This window comes from Leptonychotes weddellii, chromosome 10 (assembly GCF_054177405.1).
Source record: "Leptonychotes weddellii isolate Sample4059 chromosome 10, ASM5417740v2, whole genome shotgun sequence".
In the NCBI taxonomy this organism is placed as follows: domain Eukaryota; kingdom Metazoa; phylum Chordata; class Mammalia; order Carnivora; family Phocidae; genus Leptonychotes; species Leptonychotes weddellii.
Window position 1 is genome coordinate 52,598,673 of NC_138378.1, and position 13,599 is coordinate 52,612,271.

Below are 13,599 nucleotides of genomic sequence, written 5' to 3' on the forward strand. Positions count from 1 at the left end.
CCCACCATAAAGGGTATGACCCACCTGGAGAGACTTCCTGCTCTGAGGAGCTCCTGGGCTTGAACCCTCCTGAGGGCAGACAAGCAGGGCAACCCTCACTAAACGTGGAGCTGTATTTGGACTGAGAAGCCAGCTGAGTGTGAGTGTATACAGAACCTTAGAGCCCCATGCAGTTAGCACTGGTGAGTGTGGCCTAGCAATGCCTGACCAGAAACCTGAGGCTGCCTAGCCCTGAATAAGCAAAATTCAAGTTCTAGGAACTATCAAGACTCTAAGTTTTACAAGCTTTCTGCAATCTCAACTTAAAAAAATAAATCAAGCTTCTTACAGTATGAATCTTCATTATCCTATTTAAATTCTTTAAAAAGTTTTGAGATTTAAAAAAAATTTTCAGGTGGCAAGTCTGACTCATTTTATTACGGAGAAAAACGTGGGCAAGATCTCATGGCAAGGAAGGCTTGTTACCACAAATTTATTTGGAGTTGATTTTAGTAAGATTCTGCCATCACATCTTGACTAACTGTGGGTGGATTAAACATTTGTGGATTCATCTTGGTAAACCATGAGAAGGTAGTGTATTTGTGGGAAAAAATTAAAACCATGATAATTGCACTCCACAGTTATTTGGAATTCCTGGCACTTAATAAGGGGGGGCACACGGGGCCCCCTACAAAGCAGATCCTTCCCCACCATGAAGAGTGCTGCTCCCTTCCTCCCCAAGCACCCCACCCAAGTAAAGAAAACAGGGAGCCGGGAGTGGGCTGCTGAGCTCACCCCTACCCCACACAGCCCTGTCTGCCACAGCCATAACCATTTTTGGTCATGCAATGAAACACTGATGCTTTAAAGTATAAAAACAATATATCTGTAAAAGTTCAACGGGCTTCTAAATTTTACATGTAACTTTTACCAGATTAAACTCATTTTGTACTACATTTTGACTCCTTTAGTGGTACCTGTGATTTTGCTTTATCCAAGGCATTGCCTCCCTCTCCGGCCTCATCTGGCGTCCTGGATAATCAAGAGTTGAGTTTCAACGGCTGGGGGAGAGAGACCATTCTGGTACTTGAAGCACGACCCAAGGGGTTTTAGAAGGCTCTCTGTAACCTGCAAATCTGAGGGGCTAACTCTCTGACTTAAATGAAAGCCCTTCCCCAGCTCTCTCAGCACACAGGGGATGCAGTCCAAAGCCCTTCACCTGGCATGGACCAGCGGCTCATCCACCTCTCCCCCAAGCTTACTAAATGTCACACCACAGGTGGTGGCTTTCAAATAGGCATCTCCGTGCCTTTGTCTGGGGTCCCCTCGGTCTAGAATACCCTTCCTGTTCTTGTGGCCTTGGGCTTGACAATTCCTACTCATGCTTCATGCCCAGTTTAAATAGTTTCTCTGTGAAGCCTCTCCCACACCCAGGCAGAAATAAATAACTTCTGCTTTTTATGACACAGCCCTCTCTATCGCCATAAAGAAAAACACCTTTACTACACTAAATCCCCACAAGCTCCTCCAGGGAAGGGACTGAGTCATCTCCATCTTTAACCCTTCAGTGCTCAGCACAGAGCTGACCCATGGAAGCAGCCCCAAAACAAGCTTTTATTAGATGAATACATGACTGAGAAACATAAGTTTTGTATCTCCCGTGCCCTAGACGGGTTTGGTACATAAGAAAAATTATTTGGAAATGCTTTTTATCAATAAAATAGATGTTTTCTTAAGTCATGACTCTAAAATAATTAAACCAATTTTCCTGCTCCTCACTAAGGCTGACCCAGTGGCAATGTGCAAAGAGAGGCTAGGAACTGCCAGGGACGTGGCAAACTGCCTGGTTGAAATGGGTCTGCAGCCTCCTGGCACCTCAGGGAATACAAGGAGGCCAGGGGTCTGTTTGACTCTCATCTATCACTCACCAGAGGGCCAGTTACCTGCTCCAGCCCTCATGATGTCTGTGGAGTGAAGGGTGACACAGCACCTGTCAGGGCTCATCTCACCACAGGCTCTTCAGAGCATGGAGATCTCAAAGGCATTTCCATGTTGCAAAGAACACTACACACGTCCAACTCTACCTACCTTGAAGGACCTCCTTATGTGTAGGAGTCCTGCTTAAAAAGAAAAACAACACCTGCCACGGACCCACCAAGCATCCAGAAGGATGGGAAATTGCCCTCACCTGCTGTGCCGTGGACACTAAAATCCACTCGGTAACAGGTTGATTTTGAGGCTAACAAGGTAATACGATATTATTAATACAAAAAGAGAAATAATGGGAGACTAAAATACAACCACAAGTGATTTCATAACCCGTGTGTGTGGCTTTCCATACCAGCCTAGTGAAAAGAGTGCATGCTTTAGAAGAGGACGCAGAAACATACATGTCTGTGTATGACAGACAGACCACCGCCAGGAGGATGCACAGATATGCTGGGCCTGCTGGTTGCCTCTGGAGAGCTGAACTAGAAGATAAGACAGAAGCCAGGATTTTTCTCTCTATACCCGTTTGTCATTTTTGAGTGATGCCAAAGGTAAGTAACACCCTCATAGTGTGTAAATATGTCAGACCTGTAATAGCCTCAAACAAGTTTTGAAACTGTCCCCCAGTGAATAAATTGTATCTTTCCCAATAACATATGTCTTAACTCTCAAACATTTCACTCAACTCCCTGGTAAAGTGGGAAGTCAAGATAGTTTAAGACCCAGATCAGCTTTTTAATGCCATGTGAACTTGGGCGGTCATCTAACAGAAATGTCACTTCCAGCTTCCGAGAAGCAACTATGCCCCTCTGTTTCCAGGGGAGGCTAGACAAGAAGGACAGACATAAAGCACCCCATGCACTGTGCAAATGGGAGCTGAGCTGGACAGGTGAAGGAAGAATGAGTGGATGAACACGGGGAGGTGGGGCGGTCAGTGGGCCAGGAGTGAGGACGCTCCAGACTGCAACGTGTCACAGGTACCCGCTGATTCACTAAAGCTCAAGAGGCAGCACCAGCCTTGTGGCCAGGGCCTGGGTGAGGCTGCTGACCACACCACAGGGTTCCTAAAGCAGCCCACCATGGCCAGTGCCCAGAGCGTATGGGGGAGGCAGGAGCCAACAACTCGGTTGTCATCCTCTCTACACAGCACCTATGATACCTCCCTCCCTCCTCTCTATGAGGAAGGCCGGGAGCCTGGGCTCAAGATCCAGCTCCAGCCCTGGCTAAGCTGCACGTCTCTGGGCAAGTGTCACTTGCCCTTGCTGGCCCTCGGATCCCTCTTCTGTAACAGAGGTACCTCAGATCCCTCATCACTTGCCTGTTTCTGCAGATGCCTTCTGCTGAGGGATCAAGGCCCACCACAAACTGTCCGTGAAGCTTGGGCCAGGGCTGGGGGAGGAGACGCAGGACTCCACTGTAGCCTCTCCCTCGTGAACTCGCCATCCACAGGGCAAGGTGACACATGCAAAATGGCTAAACGAGGGAGAAAATGCCTCACCAGAAGCAGCTGGAGAAGGGGACAGGCATTTGTACCAGGTCCCTTTGCAAGAACTACTGGGTCCCTTGGGCACTTGCCACAGTGTTTGTCTCTCCCATTTTGGGTCAGCTTCTCCACTGGGCTTTGAGCTCCCCCAAGGAGTTTTATTCTAACCCCATCGTCCCCACCGTACCCAGAGATGCTGGGGGCAGGGCCCTGCATGGGGGGATGGTAGTGAGCACCTGCTAGAGGCCATCAAGGCTCTGGGTGCCTCTGCGTACGTTCACACCACTGACCTTTCTGCTCTGGACAGGTTTTGAAGGAACTGTCAGGGGGTGCTGGGTTCAAGTACAGCTGTGTACGTTGCATCCTCCTCCCCTCACCAAGGACCCCACCTGTGGCTCCTACTCACTATGGCCAACACCCCGCAGCTCTCTGCTGATGTCCAGAGGTTGCAGGGTGTGGACAAAAACAGGCTAAGCATTTCAAACCTTCAGTCCACTTAGCAAACACCGAGCTCGTTCCTGGTTCCCAAAAGCTCCATCTGGAGTTTTAGTCTCTGAGAAGCAGCAGATTCATCGGCCTAATGTCCACAAGTACCTCACCATCATCCACACCTTCATCCGCAAGAGTTTAAACCTCTGAGATGGCCCAACAGGAATATTCCAAATGTGACAAGGTATCAACAGAAATCTTAAGTTAAAAAAAAAAAAATTCCCACCTGTTACATATTTTAATTCTACATTTTCCCCTGATAGCTTAGTGAGATTGCCAAGTTTAAAGGAAAGAAGAAAAGCTTTTCAAAACTCAAATATTGTTTTAACCCCACAGGGTCATTCATCCTTTCCTCCTACATAGAATGGCTGTAAAATAATGAAACTGTCTCTCACGGGGCTTAGTCAGGACATCATTCATGGCGGCCGGCTGCAGTGGGACCACAGATACATGTATGCACACATCTAACACCCATGGCTAAAACTGTGACATTAAAAATGTGACCTCATGTCAAAAGTTTGCCCAAATCATTCTGATTTCTGAGGCTACAGACTGAGTGGGTCATAGCAAAAATGAAATGCATGTTGAAACCTCTTTGAAGAAGACCAGTGAAGGTTTCCCTGGAAATGTCTTCCAGCTCTTCCTATGGCCTGGCCCTGCACCACACCTGACAGGAGGCGACATCTGAAGAAGCCACCACCCAACCCACCACCACTTCTTCCACAGTCCTGGAGTCACACTTCTTTCCCTTCTGCTCCTTAAGTTCCTGGCCAAGAAGGGAGAAACACCCCCACCATCCCTCCCTGCGGGGGCCCGAGGTGTGCAAGCCAAGGATCTGGGCTCTAGTTCCTGCCATGCCTCCCAATGGAGGGGAAGGGAAGGGCTGTCCACTCAGGGACACAGACCCACCAGGCGGGCCCTCAGCAACCTTAGAGCCTAGAACTAGCAGCAGGTGGGCTTTCCCCTTCCCTTGGTGCAGTGGGAGCTTAAAGGCACGCAGGGCTCCAGTCAGGAGGCATCCAGATGGGGGTCAGGAGTTCAGGAGACATCCAGAGTGGGGCACACCTATGCTTGATCAGCCCCCATGGGCCAGCTCTCCTCACCCCCACACTCCCAAGTCCAGAGCTGGCTCCTTAAAATCCAGGGATGTGACAAGGCAAAAAGTAGGATTCTAAAATCTCAAGAAGTGAAAAGGAGAGGAAAAAGGAAAAAAGGAAAGATTGAGGAAAGTCTTCGTGGCAGCCCCAAATCCTATGTGTGGCAGTCGGTCTGATACAGACCCTGCCAGATGGGTTAATTCCTCACAGACTTAGCCCACGTGTGACTCCTTTATATGTTCAAAAGGAACATGCTCTCCATAATCAGTGTCATTAAGAAGGCTTTGTGGCTGTAAAATAAAGTAGCCTCTGTTATCAGGAAGCCAGCGGGGCTTCCCTGGGGCTGTCCCCCTCGCCCCCATCAGCACGCCAGGCACTAGGCGGCCCCTGGCCACTCACCGATGCCTGCGGCGAACACGGCCTCGCCCTGTTGCAGGGGTCTGGAGACAGCTGCCTGCGCGTCGGCCTCGAGCAGGTTCTAAGGCACCCAGGGAGAGGGCCCAAGCCATCGCGGCAGAAACTGCGAGGGAAAGCAGGGGATGGGGGAATCGCAATTCTAAACAGAGTTGTCAGGATGGCTCTTACGAAGAAGGGGACATCTGAGCAGAGACCCAAGGGAGCTATGAGAGCAAGAAAGCCATGTGGGTATCTGTGGGAAGAGATGCCAGGCAGAAGGCAAGCCAGGGCAACCTGCCTGAAGACGGAGTAGGGACAGTAGGAGGAGACTGGTGGTGGGTCTGGGGGGCGGGGGGCGGGCGGGGAATGCCCTGTGGAGCCTCATGACTGCTGCTTCACATCCCTGAGCAGCCTCTGGAGGGTTGTGAGCAGAGGCTCGAGCTCATGTGATTTTGCTCTGCAAAGTCCTCTGGCTGCTCTACTAGAAAGCGCCCGAGCAGAGGCGAGGGCAGCAGCAGGGAGGGCAGATGCCCCGCAGATGGCGCAGTACTGAAGGCAAAGTGAGGGCACAGGGAGAGGAGACGTGTGTGTATTCGGAAGATGGAGCCAGCAGGACTTCCTGACAGATGACACAGAAAGCGAAGGGCTGTCAAGGACACTCCCGAGGCTTCACTGAACACCTCAGTAGCAGAAGGACGGTGTGGTCATTCGCTGAGGTGAGGAAGAGCGGGTGAGGAAGAGCATGAGTCTGGTCTGGGACACGTCACATGTGCGATGCTTACTGTCAGGAAAGCAGTGGAGACGTCTAGACTGGAGCAGTGCGCTGAGGAATTGTCCGCCTGGGGGACGTAAGTGAGCCACCAGAGTGGACAACACCACCAAAGAATCGAGCAGAGCAGAGGTCCCAGGACTGGGCCCCGGAGGTATCGGGGAGTGGAGGAGAAACTGGCCCAGCAGATTGACTGAAACAGGAGGGCAATCCAAAGTGAGGGGCTCTGGGAGCTGTGGGGAGAATGTTCCAAGGATGCAGGAGGGAGCAAGAGGCCACCGAAGGGTGAAGCCCAGGGGCCGGCCACTGTTGGGGGGCAGGGTGTGACATATGGGCAGCTGGCCTCAGAGCATGCGTGTGGCCCCCACGCTGGTGGGTGGTCTGCGCAAGTGCAATCCAGGCTGCTGGAAGCAAGGCCAGCAGCACGGAGCGGGGTGAGGTGAGGTGGAGACGAGAGGTAGTAGAGATTTGAGGAGAAGGTACGAAATGACTGTCCAGGATAGGGCTCAGCCAAATCCTGCCCACCGTTTGTTTTTGGAGAGTTTTAATGGAACACAGCTGCATCCAACTGTTTCCCTACCGTCTGGGGCGGTTTTCACACCACCATAGCAGAGATGGGTGGTGCTGCCACAGAGATGGATGGCCCACAAAGCCTGAAATATTAACTAGCTGGCCCTTTCCAGACAAAGCTGGCCAACCCCTGGGCTAGGACAGTGGGGAAATATGCCCTGGGTGCCAAGTGGTCCCACCCACACTCTGTAGTTGTGAAGTTAGAGACCCGTCAACATGGCTGTGTCCTCCCCAGCCACAGGCCACTGCGTTGAGACGTGCCTACAACGAGGGTGTGGTTTCACCAAGTGAGCCGTCGAAGGGAGAGGGGCCAGGGGCCTGTTCTGTCAGTCATCGTCAGCCGCCGCCACCACAAAGCCGTCCCCGGCTCCAGGCAGGGTACTCTGTGGCCTCATTTCACCTTCCGGCCCAGGACACTGGAGGACTGAGGCTCAGCACGTAAGAGACCGGCCCCGTACAGCCACGGGGATTCTAAACAGGCTGGCCCTGTGCAGAAGCCCAAGTTCCAAAGCCCCAGGGCCCAGCCGCTCCACCCCAACTGCACCTCAGGATCACCTGATGCAAAGGTGACAGATGCCAATGCTGGCCCCACCTCCACATGATTTTACTGGGGGAGCAGGGGGTGGAAAGCAGGCTTCCACGTTTCTCGAAAGCCCCCAGCTGAGTGTAATGTGCAGCCATGGCGGAGAACGTTGCAGCACGGTCTCAGTCCCTCCCGAACCCCCAGCACCTCCTCTCCCCAGGCTGTTCACAAGTGTTCTGCAGGGCTGGCTCCTCCTCTGCCATCTCAGCCGTGAGCTCCAGAGGCATCCTCCAAGCCTGCGAGTTCCCAGTGACAGGGGTCCATGGTGACATGAGGTCCCTCCTGCCCTCAATGCCCAGCCATAAGCCCCACATCTGGTCTCAGCTGGATTTATGGTCCCCTTGTGAACCCATGAAGGGTTACAGACTTCAATCCTTCAGCAATCAGGAGTGTGTTGTTTCGGGGTGCGTGGGTGGCTCAGTTGGTTAGGCGTCCGACTCTTGGTTTTGGCTCAGGTCGGGATCCCAGGGTCATGAGATCAAGCCCTGTGTCAGGCTCCATGCTCAGTGGGGACTCTCCTTGGGATTCTCTTCCTTCCCTCTCTCTCTGCCTCTCTCTCAAATAAAAATAAATAAATCTTAAAAAAAAAAAAAGTGTGGTATTTCTCCTTCACGAACTGAAGCCTCACTGGGTTCAGGATCAAGACCATCAAAAAAGAAATGCCACAGGTCTCAGGCCCAAAAATGTGACCCACCAGCCTTACCCCACATGGAACTACTCTGGTTTGGGTTTCATTCCCCTCCCTTCCTTTATCATATTTCCCTGATAGCACCTGCAGCTTTTCTGTTCTCTTTACTGAGAGGTCAAATTTGGGGTGTCTCGCCTCCTTACTATAAGACCTCAATATTTTACTATTATTCCACTTATTTAGGACAATCACATGTTACATTAGTTCATGGTCTCATTGCATTGGAAAGCAAACAAAGCACTACTATTAATAAATATTTTAAAGCTCAGTTCTGGAATTCCACAAAGGTGACGTTGAACCTCTGGGCAGTTTAATCAATAGGCTGCATCCCAAAAGTCCATTTATAAGTTATTTGGAACCTAGAAAGTATTTCTTTTCATATAAAATTACCTTTAAGATGGTATTTAAGTTTCTAAGCTAACAAGCAAATGCCTGTTTTTTTGTTTGTTTTTAAAGATTATTTATTTATTTGAGAGAGAGAGAGAGCACGGCAGAGGGAGAAGCAGACTCCCCGCTGAGCAGGGGACCACCCTCCCCCCCCCCCGCCGAGCAGGACTCAATCCCAGGATCCTGGGATCATGACCTGAGCCGAAGGCAGATGCTTAACCAGGCGCCCTGGCAAATGCCTGTTTAACTCACTGGTTCTTTTGCTACTTTAAAATAAGGAAAATGCAGGGCGCCTGGGTGGCTCAGTTGGTTGACCGACTGCCTTCGGCTCAGGTCATGATCCTGGAGTCCCGGGATCGAGTCCCGCATCGGGCTCCCTGCTCGGCGGGGAGTCTGCTTCTCCCTCTCCCACTCCCCGTTTGTGTTCCCTCTCTTGCTGTGTCTTTCTCTGTCAAATAAATAAATAAAATCTTAAAAAAAAGAAAAAAAATAAATAAAATAAGGAAAATGCTATCATAATATAAGAAAATCAAGTGTGTGTTTCCATGTGCTTATATACAAGAAAATCAAATGTGAGTGGATGTGTGCTGCGTATATGCAAAAACATCTTCTGTGACCCAAGGAAAAGAAGCTCTACGTCAAACACTCAGGTGCTAACCCACGGAGGCTGGGAAGAGACCTTTGCTCATGTCCAGGGTGGAGGACACCGATGACGCTGTGTCTCTGCCGTACCTGACACCAACACATGGTGCGGGCTGGTCACTAACACTGCCGACGGCTTCTCGGTCTCAGCTGGCAACACAGACAGATGCAGACGGAGAGATCGAGGTAACAGAGTGGTGACCGATAAACAGACGAGGGGGAAGGTGGGGAACGTGCAGCATGGGCTCCAGGCATCCAAGGGCAAAGCGAAGCAACTGTCTCCCCTGCTCTACTCAAAGAGGCTCAGAGTCCACAAGTCCAGCACGCTCACTCAGTGACCGCCACAACATACGCAAGTGTGAGACAAGCACTTAAAAGAGAGGTGGAAATAAAACTGTGGGTCCCCATCAAAAAGCATGCAGACACTGTCCCCTGTTGGAGTACCGTCACTGCTGTGCGTGTGGTGCCTGGTCGATCACTGGGCCAGGCCTACCTGATGCACGTAAGCAAGGCGCTCTGTGGACAGAAAGACCTGTGACATCTGCTCTGCCACTAACCAGCTGAGTAACCAAACTCCTCCGCACCCCGATTCTCTCATCTGTCAGATGGGAGGATGGACACGCATCCCTGAGGGTGTTACGAGGATTAAACAAAATGGTGCGCGTGGAGACGGAGCACAGCAACGAGCACTCGGCAAGGCTCCACGAATGCTCGTGGCTTCTAGTTCGTGACAGGGAATGTGTGTCAGCCGACTTGAGTCGTCGGGCCCCGGGGCACCGTGAGTGCCCAACAGGTTAGCTTAAGAAACACAACAAGAGAGGTGCCTTCCTGAACGTCTGGGGAGAGGCAGGAGCAAGTCTTGTGGGGGACAGGGTATAGACTGAGCAAGGTGGGCAGGGCTGGCCTGGACAGGGGGCCAGGTGATCCCCAGAGGCCATGCTGCTGGGCAGAAGCCAGGGCTACCCCAGGAGAAACCACAGGCCCTACCCACCTGAGCAGGGGGCTCACCGTGGAGAGGAGGTAGGAGCAGGCTCCACTCCCTGGGGAAGGAGATAACTGGGCCCAGCCAGTTATCAGGGACTCTGAACAGCCACTGAGGTGGGTGCAAGAAGAAGAATGAGCTGAAGATATGGAACAGACTCAGGAACATGGTATTTATAATACATAAATATAAATAAACAAATATATAATACACATATCTGTTCACATTCACATCAAAGACAACTTTCCTCATTCCACAATAGTGGAACGACTTTTCAAATGTCTGTCCTCCGGCTTCCCAGCCCCCGACCCCAGGGCAGGAATGGTATGTTCTGTTTGCTGTTCTTTTCCTTCTGCCTTCCAGACTGCCCAGCACAAGTAGCTATTTGACTGATGTTTGTCCTGTCAGTGAGCCAACTGTCTGCACATCTCCCGATGCACTGTATCTCTCAGTGATTAACACAGTCCATCCCAGATGTCACCTGGCCTTCTTCATGTCACTTCTCCCTGGCTGGGACTGGCAACTCGCAGTGAATAAGAGCCCCTGCTGGGCCATCCATGCTGGGCCATTTCACCCATGTGATACCACCTGATTTTCACCAGGTTGTTCTACCATCATCATACAGATGAGGAGAACGAGGCTGCCCAAAGCCATCCGGCCACAGTGAAATAAAGTCATTCATTCAACAAACATGTCCCGAACAAGTTACAGCCGTGGCACCTGACCCCGAAGCGCTTATATTTTTCAAACGACCAACATAACAACACGGGAAAATGACAGGGGCTTATCTGTTCATCAAGTGCATCTCCAGCAACATCACAAAACGGGCCCTACTGCAGAGTCAGAGAGAAGAAAGAACCACGGCCACCCAAGAGCTGCTCAGCCTCTCCAAGCCTTGGCTTCCTCCTACGTCCCCTGAATGTCCTCTGAAGGCTGCTGTGGGATACTGCACCAGAGCCCATAGTGGGGCAAGCAGTGGGGATGTCCACATTCTAATCCCTGGAGTCTGCAAATGTTATTTATACGGCACAGACTTTGCAGATGTGATTAACTGAACATCCTGAGGAAGGGAGATTATCCTGGATTACATGGGTGGGCCCTAATTCAATCCTAAATGCCCTTACAAGAAGGAGGCTAAGGGAGATTTCAGACAGAAGGCCATGTGACAGAAGCAGAAAGAAGAAGTCACAGAGAAGATACTACCTAGCTGGCACTGAAGATGGGGGGTAGGGGGACACGAGCCAAGGAATGCCAGCGGCCACCAGAAGCTGGACAAGGCAAGGACTGGACTCTCCCCTAACACTACGGGGGGAGCACAGCACTGCTGCACCCTGGATTTGTGCCCCAGGACACTGATTTTAGACTGCTAGCCTCCAGAGCTCCAGAACTGTGAGAGCATACATTTCTGTTGGTTTAGCCACCGAGTCTGTAAGAATTTGCTAGAGCAGCCCTAGGAAACTAATACAGGGGATTAAATGAGAAGCATCAGCCAGGTGCCCGGCACAGTGGGAACTGAAGCAATCTCAAACAGCGAAGGACAGTCCCCGCCACCCTTCCTGGACCACCAGCCGGTCTTCACAAGTGGTGGGAAGAGCTACAGCCTTACGCTGTAATGATCCTGCTTACATTTTAAAGAATTCCTTCATATCTATTGCTTCTCTGGATAGCATCCCCAAAGGGAGTTTCCCAGGCTATGCAAGGACTCTTAGCTCCTCCCATATAAATACAGTATTGCCACAAGCATTTGTCTTAAACACCCAGTACAATTAACTCAGATGTTCAAGGGCAAGCTTTGCTGATGTCGCACGGACTAGACCCTCCTGGCTTTTGGTGTCAGGAGTTGCCATCAGGGCCCCCTTACCTTGAATAAACACAGCAAGAGAACCTGTCCCGGCCACAGGCCCTGAAGTTGGTAGGGGGCCGGCCCAGGAGAAGGGCCAGCCGGGCAAGCAAAAGACAGGGTGGCTGCCGTTTGGCCCTCCGATCCCCTCTTTTCACCTCTTCAGTCCTGGTACCATGCACACCCACACTTGGTTTTCCTTCTTGAGGGTTGAGTCCCAATGTCGAAACGCACAGTGTGCAATAAGCCCACTTCCTCCGCTCTCAGCGGCCTCCTCCTGGGCTCTGTGTGGAGGTGGACCCACGACCCTGACAGCTCTTCTGCCTCCCTTCGGCCCCCCTTCAGTTTTGGAGTCAGGACCAGGCGGCCCCAGGACCCTGCCACCCTGGCCAGGGCCTGCAGGAGATTTGAAGACCATCCCTTCCACCAGGCTAAGCAGCCCTCAGCCACAGAGGGCTCAGGGCGGAGCTTCGAAACCTCAAGAGTATTTTAGAGAAAATATGAACAAAAAGAAGAAGCCTGTCCACTTCCTGAAAGTCATCTGCTGGTCCCGGAGCTGCCTTCGTAGCTCCCAGTCTCTGACCTTCTGCAATAGCTGGGTTTACCCAGCAGACGCTGGTGCCCTGAGCAAGCTGACAGCCACGAACGGGGCAGAAGGAAGGCAGAGCTGTGTACAGATTGAGCCACAGCCAGAAGGAAGAGCCGCCTCAGCGCTCCTCGGCCACGGGCACTGCACACAGCAGACCCCGGCGGCGAAGGTCTAACGTCTGCCAGGCCTTGGGTGTGTCCTGCTGAATCCCGCACAGGGGCTGGCAAGCAGCCTCACAGACACATATCTCTGAACCCTCTGGGGTGGGCTACCATCAAGTCCTGCTCTCCAGAGCATCCCCAGGGCCAGTGTGGCAACAGTCACTCGGTTTGTGCCTGAAACCTCCTACAGAAGCGAACGCTAATAGGCAGGCTTGCTGGAGGAGCCCCCACTCCCCCTCCCAGGCCCGAAGACAGGCCTCCTCCGCCTGTACAATGTGTCCATGTGTCGTAACTGCATGCCTGCTCCACCGTGGTAAACTACCGGCCGCCTCCAGACTTAGAAGCTGACAAGGCCCATCCAACCTGACTCCGAGACGCACTTACAAGGCCCACGTCCAGGCTGTTCCCTTCCCTCTCACGCGCACTGCAGCCTATATACTGGGTGGGAGCGGCCGGAACCAGCCTCAGCCAGACCTCGTCACACCTACAAGTCGGCTCTGCTCCATCAGCACTGTGCACCCCTGGTCCTGCTGTCGGAGACGTCCCTCCAGAACCATCTGCAGCACCTGCAGTAGCTTGGACCTGCGGTGGGCCCTGCAAAGTCCCTCGGAGCCACTGTTCTTAAAGCTGGTGTCAAAGGTGGCCCTGACAAACCTCATTCGGGGTGCTATGGGTTGGTTTAAAAGGTCTGTGTGTAACTGAAGGTAATATTTTAAAGAAGCGTATCTTACAAATAACAACAGCTAACCATTAGCTGCCGTCCACTCCCCAAAGAAAAAGTTACAGTCCAGATGAGAATTGCAGTCAATGGGGAGGAATTTCTAAACGTCACCTAACCCCACACTCTCCTTCCAGCCAGGACAATACTCAATCCATACCTTAGAGCAAGGGCCGGGCGGGGCGGGGCGGGGGGGGGGTGGGCGGCCTTCTTTCAAAGAACTAACATGTTAGTGCC

At 52.0% G+C, this 13,599-nt stretch overlaps 1 protein-coding gene across 1 annotated transcript in view; it reads right to left on the minus strand.

The window, feature by feature from the left end:
* INPP4A (inositol polyphosphate-4-phosphatase type I A) overlaps nucleotides 1-11,935 on the minus strand; it is a 110,588-nt gene extending 98,653 nt beyond the window's left edge. Inside the window, exon 1 of the mRNA XM_081832304.1 lies at nucleotides 11,916-11,935. The gene's annotated coding sequence lies outside the window, so the exon portion shown is untranslated. The remainder of the gene's footprint in view (nucleotides 1-11,915) is intronic.
* Between the last annotated feature and the right edge of the window lie 1,664 nt (nucleotides 11,936-13,599).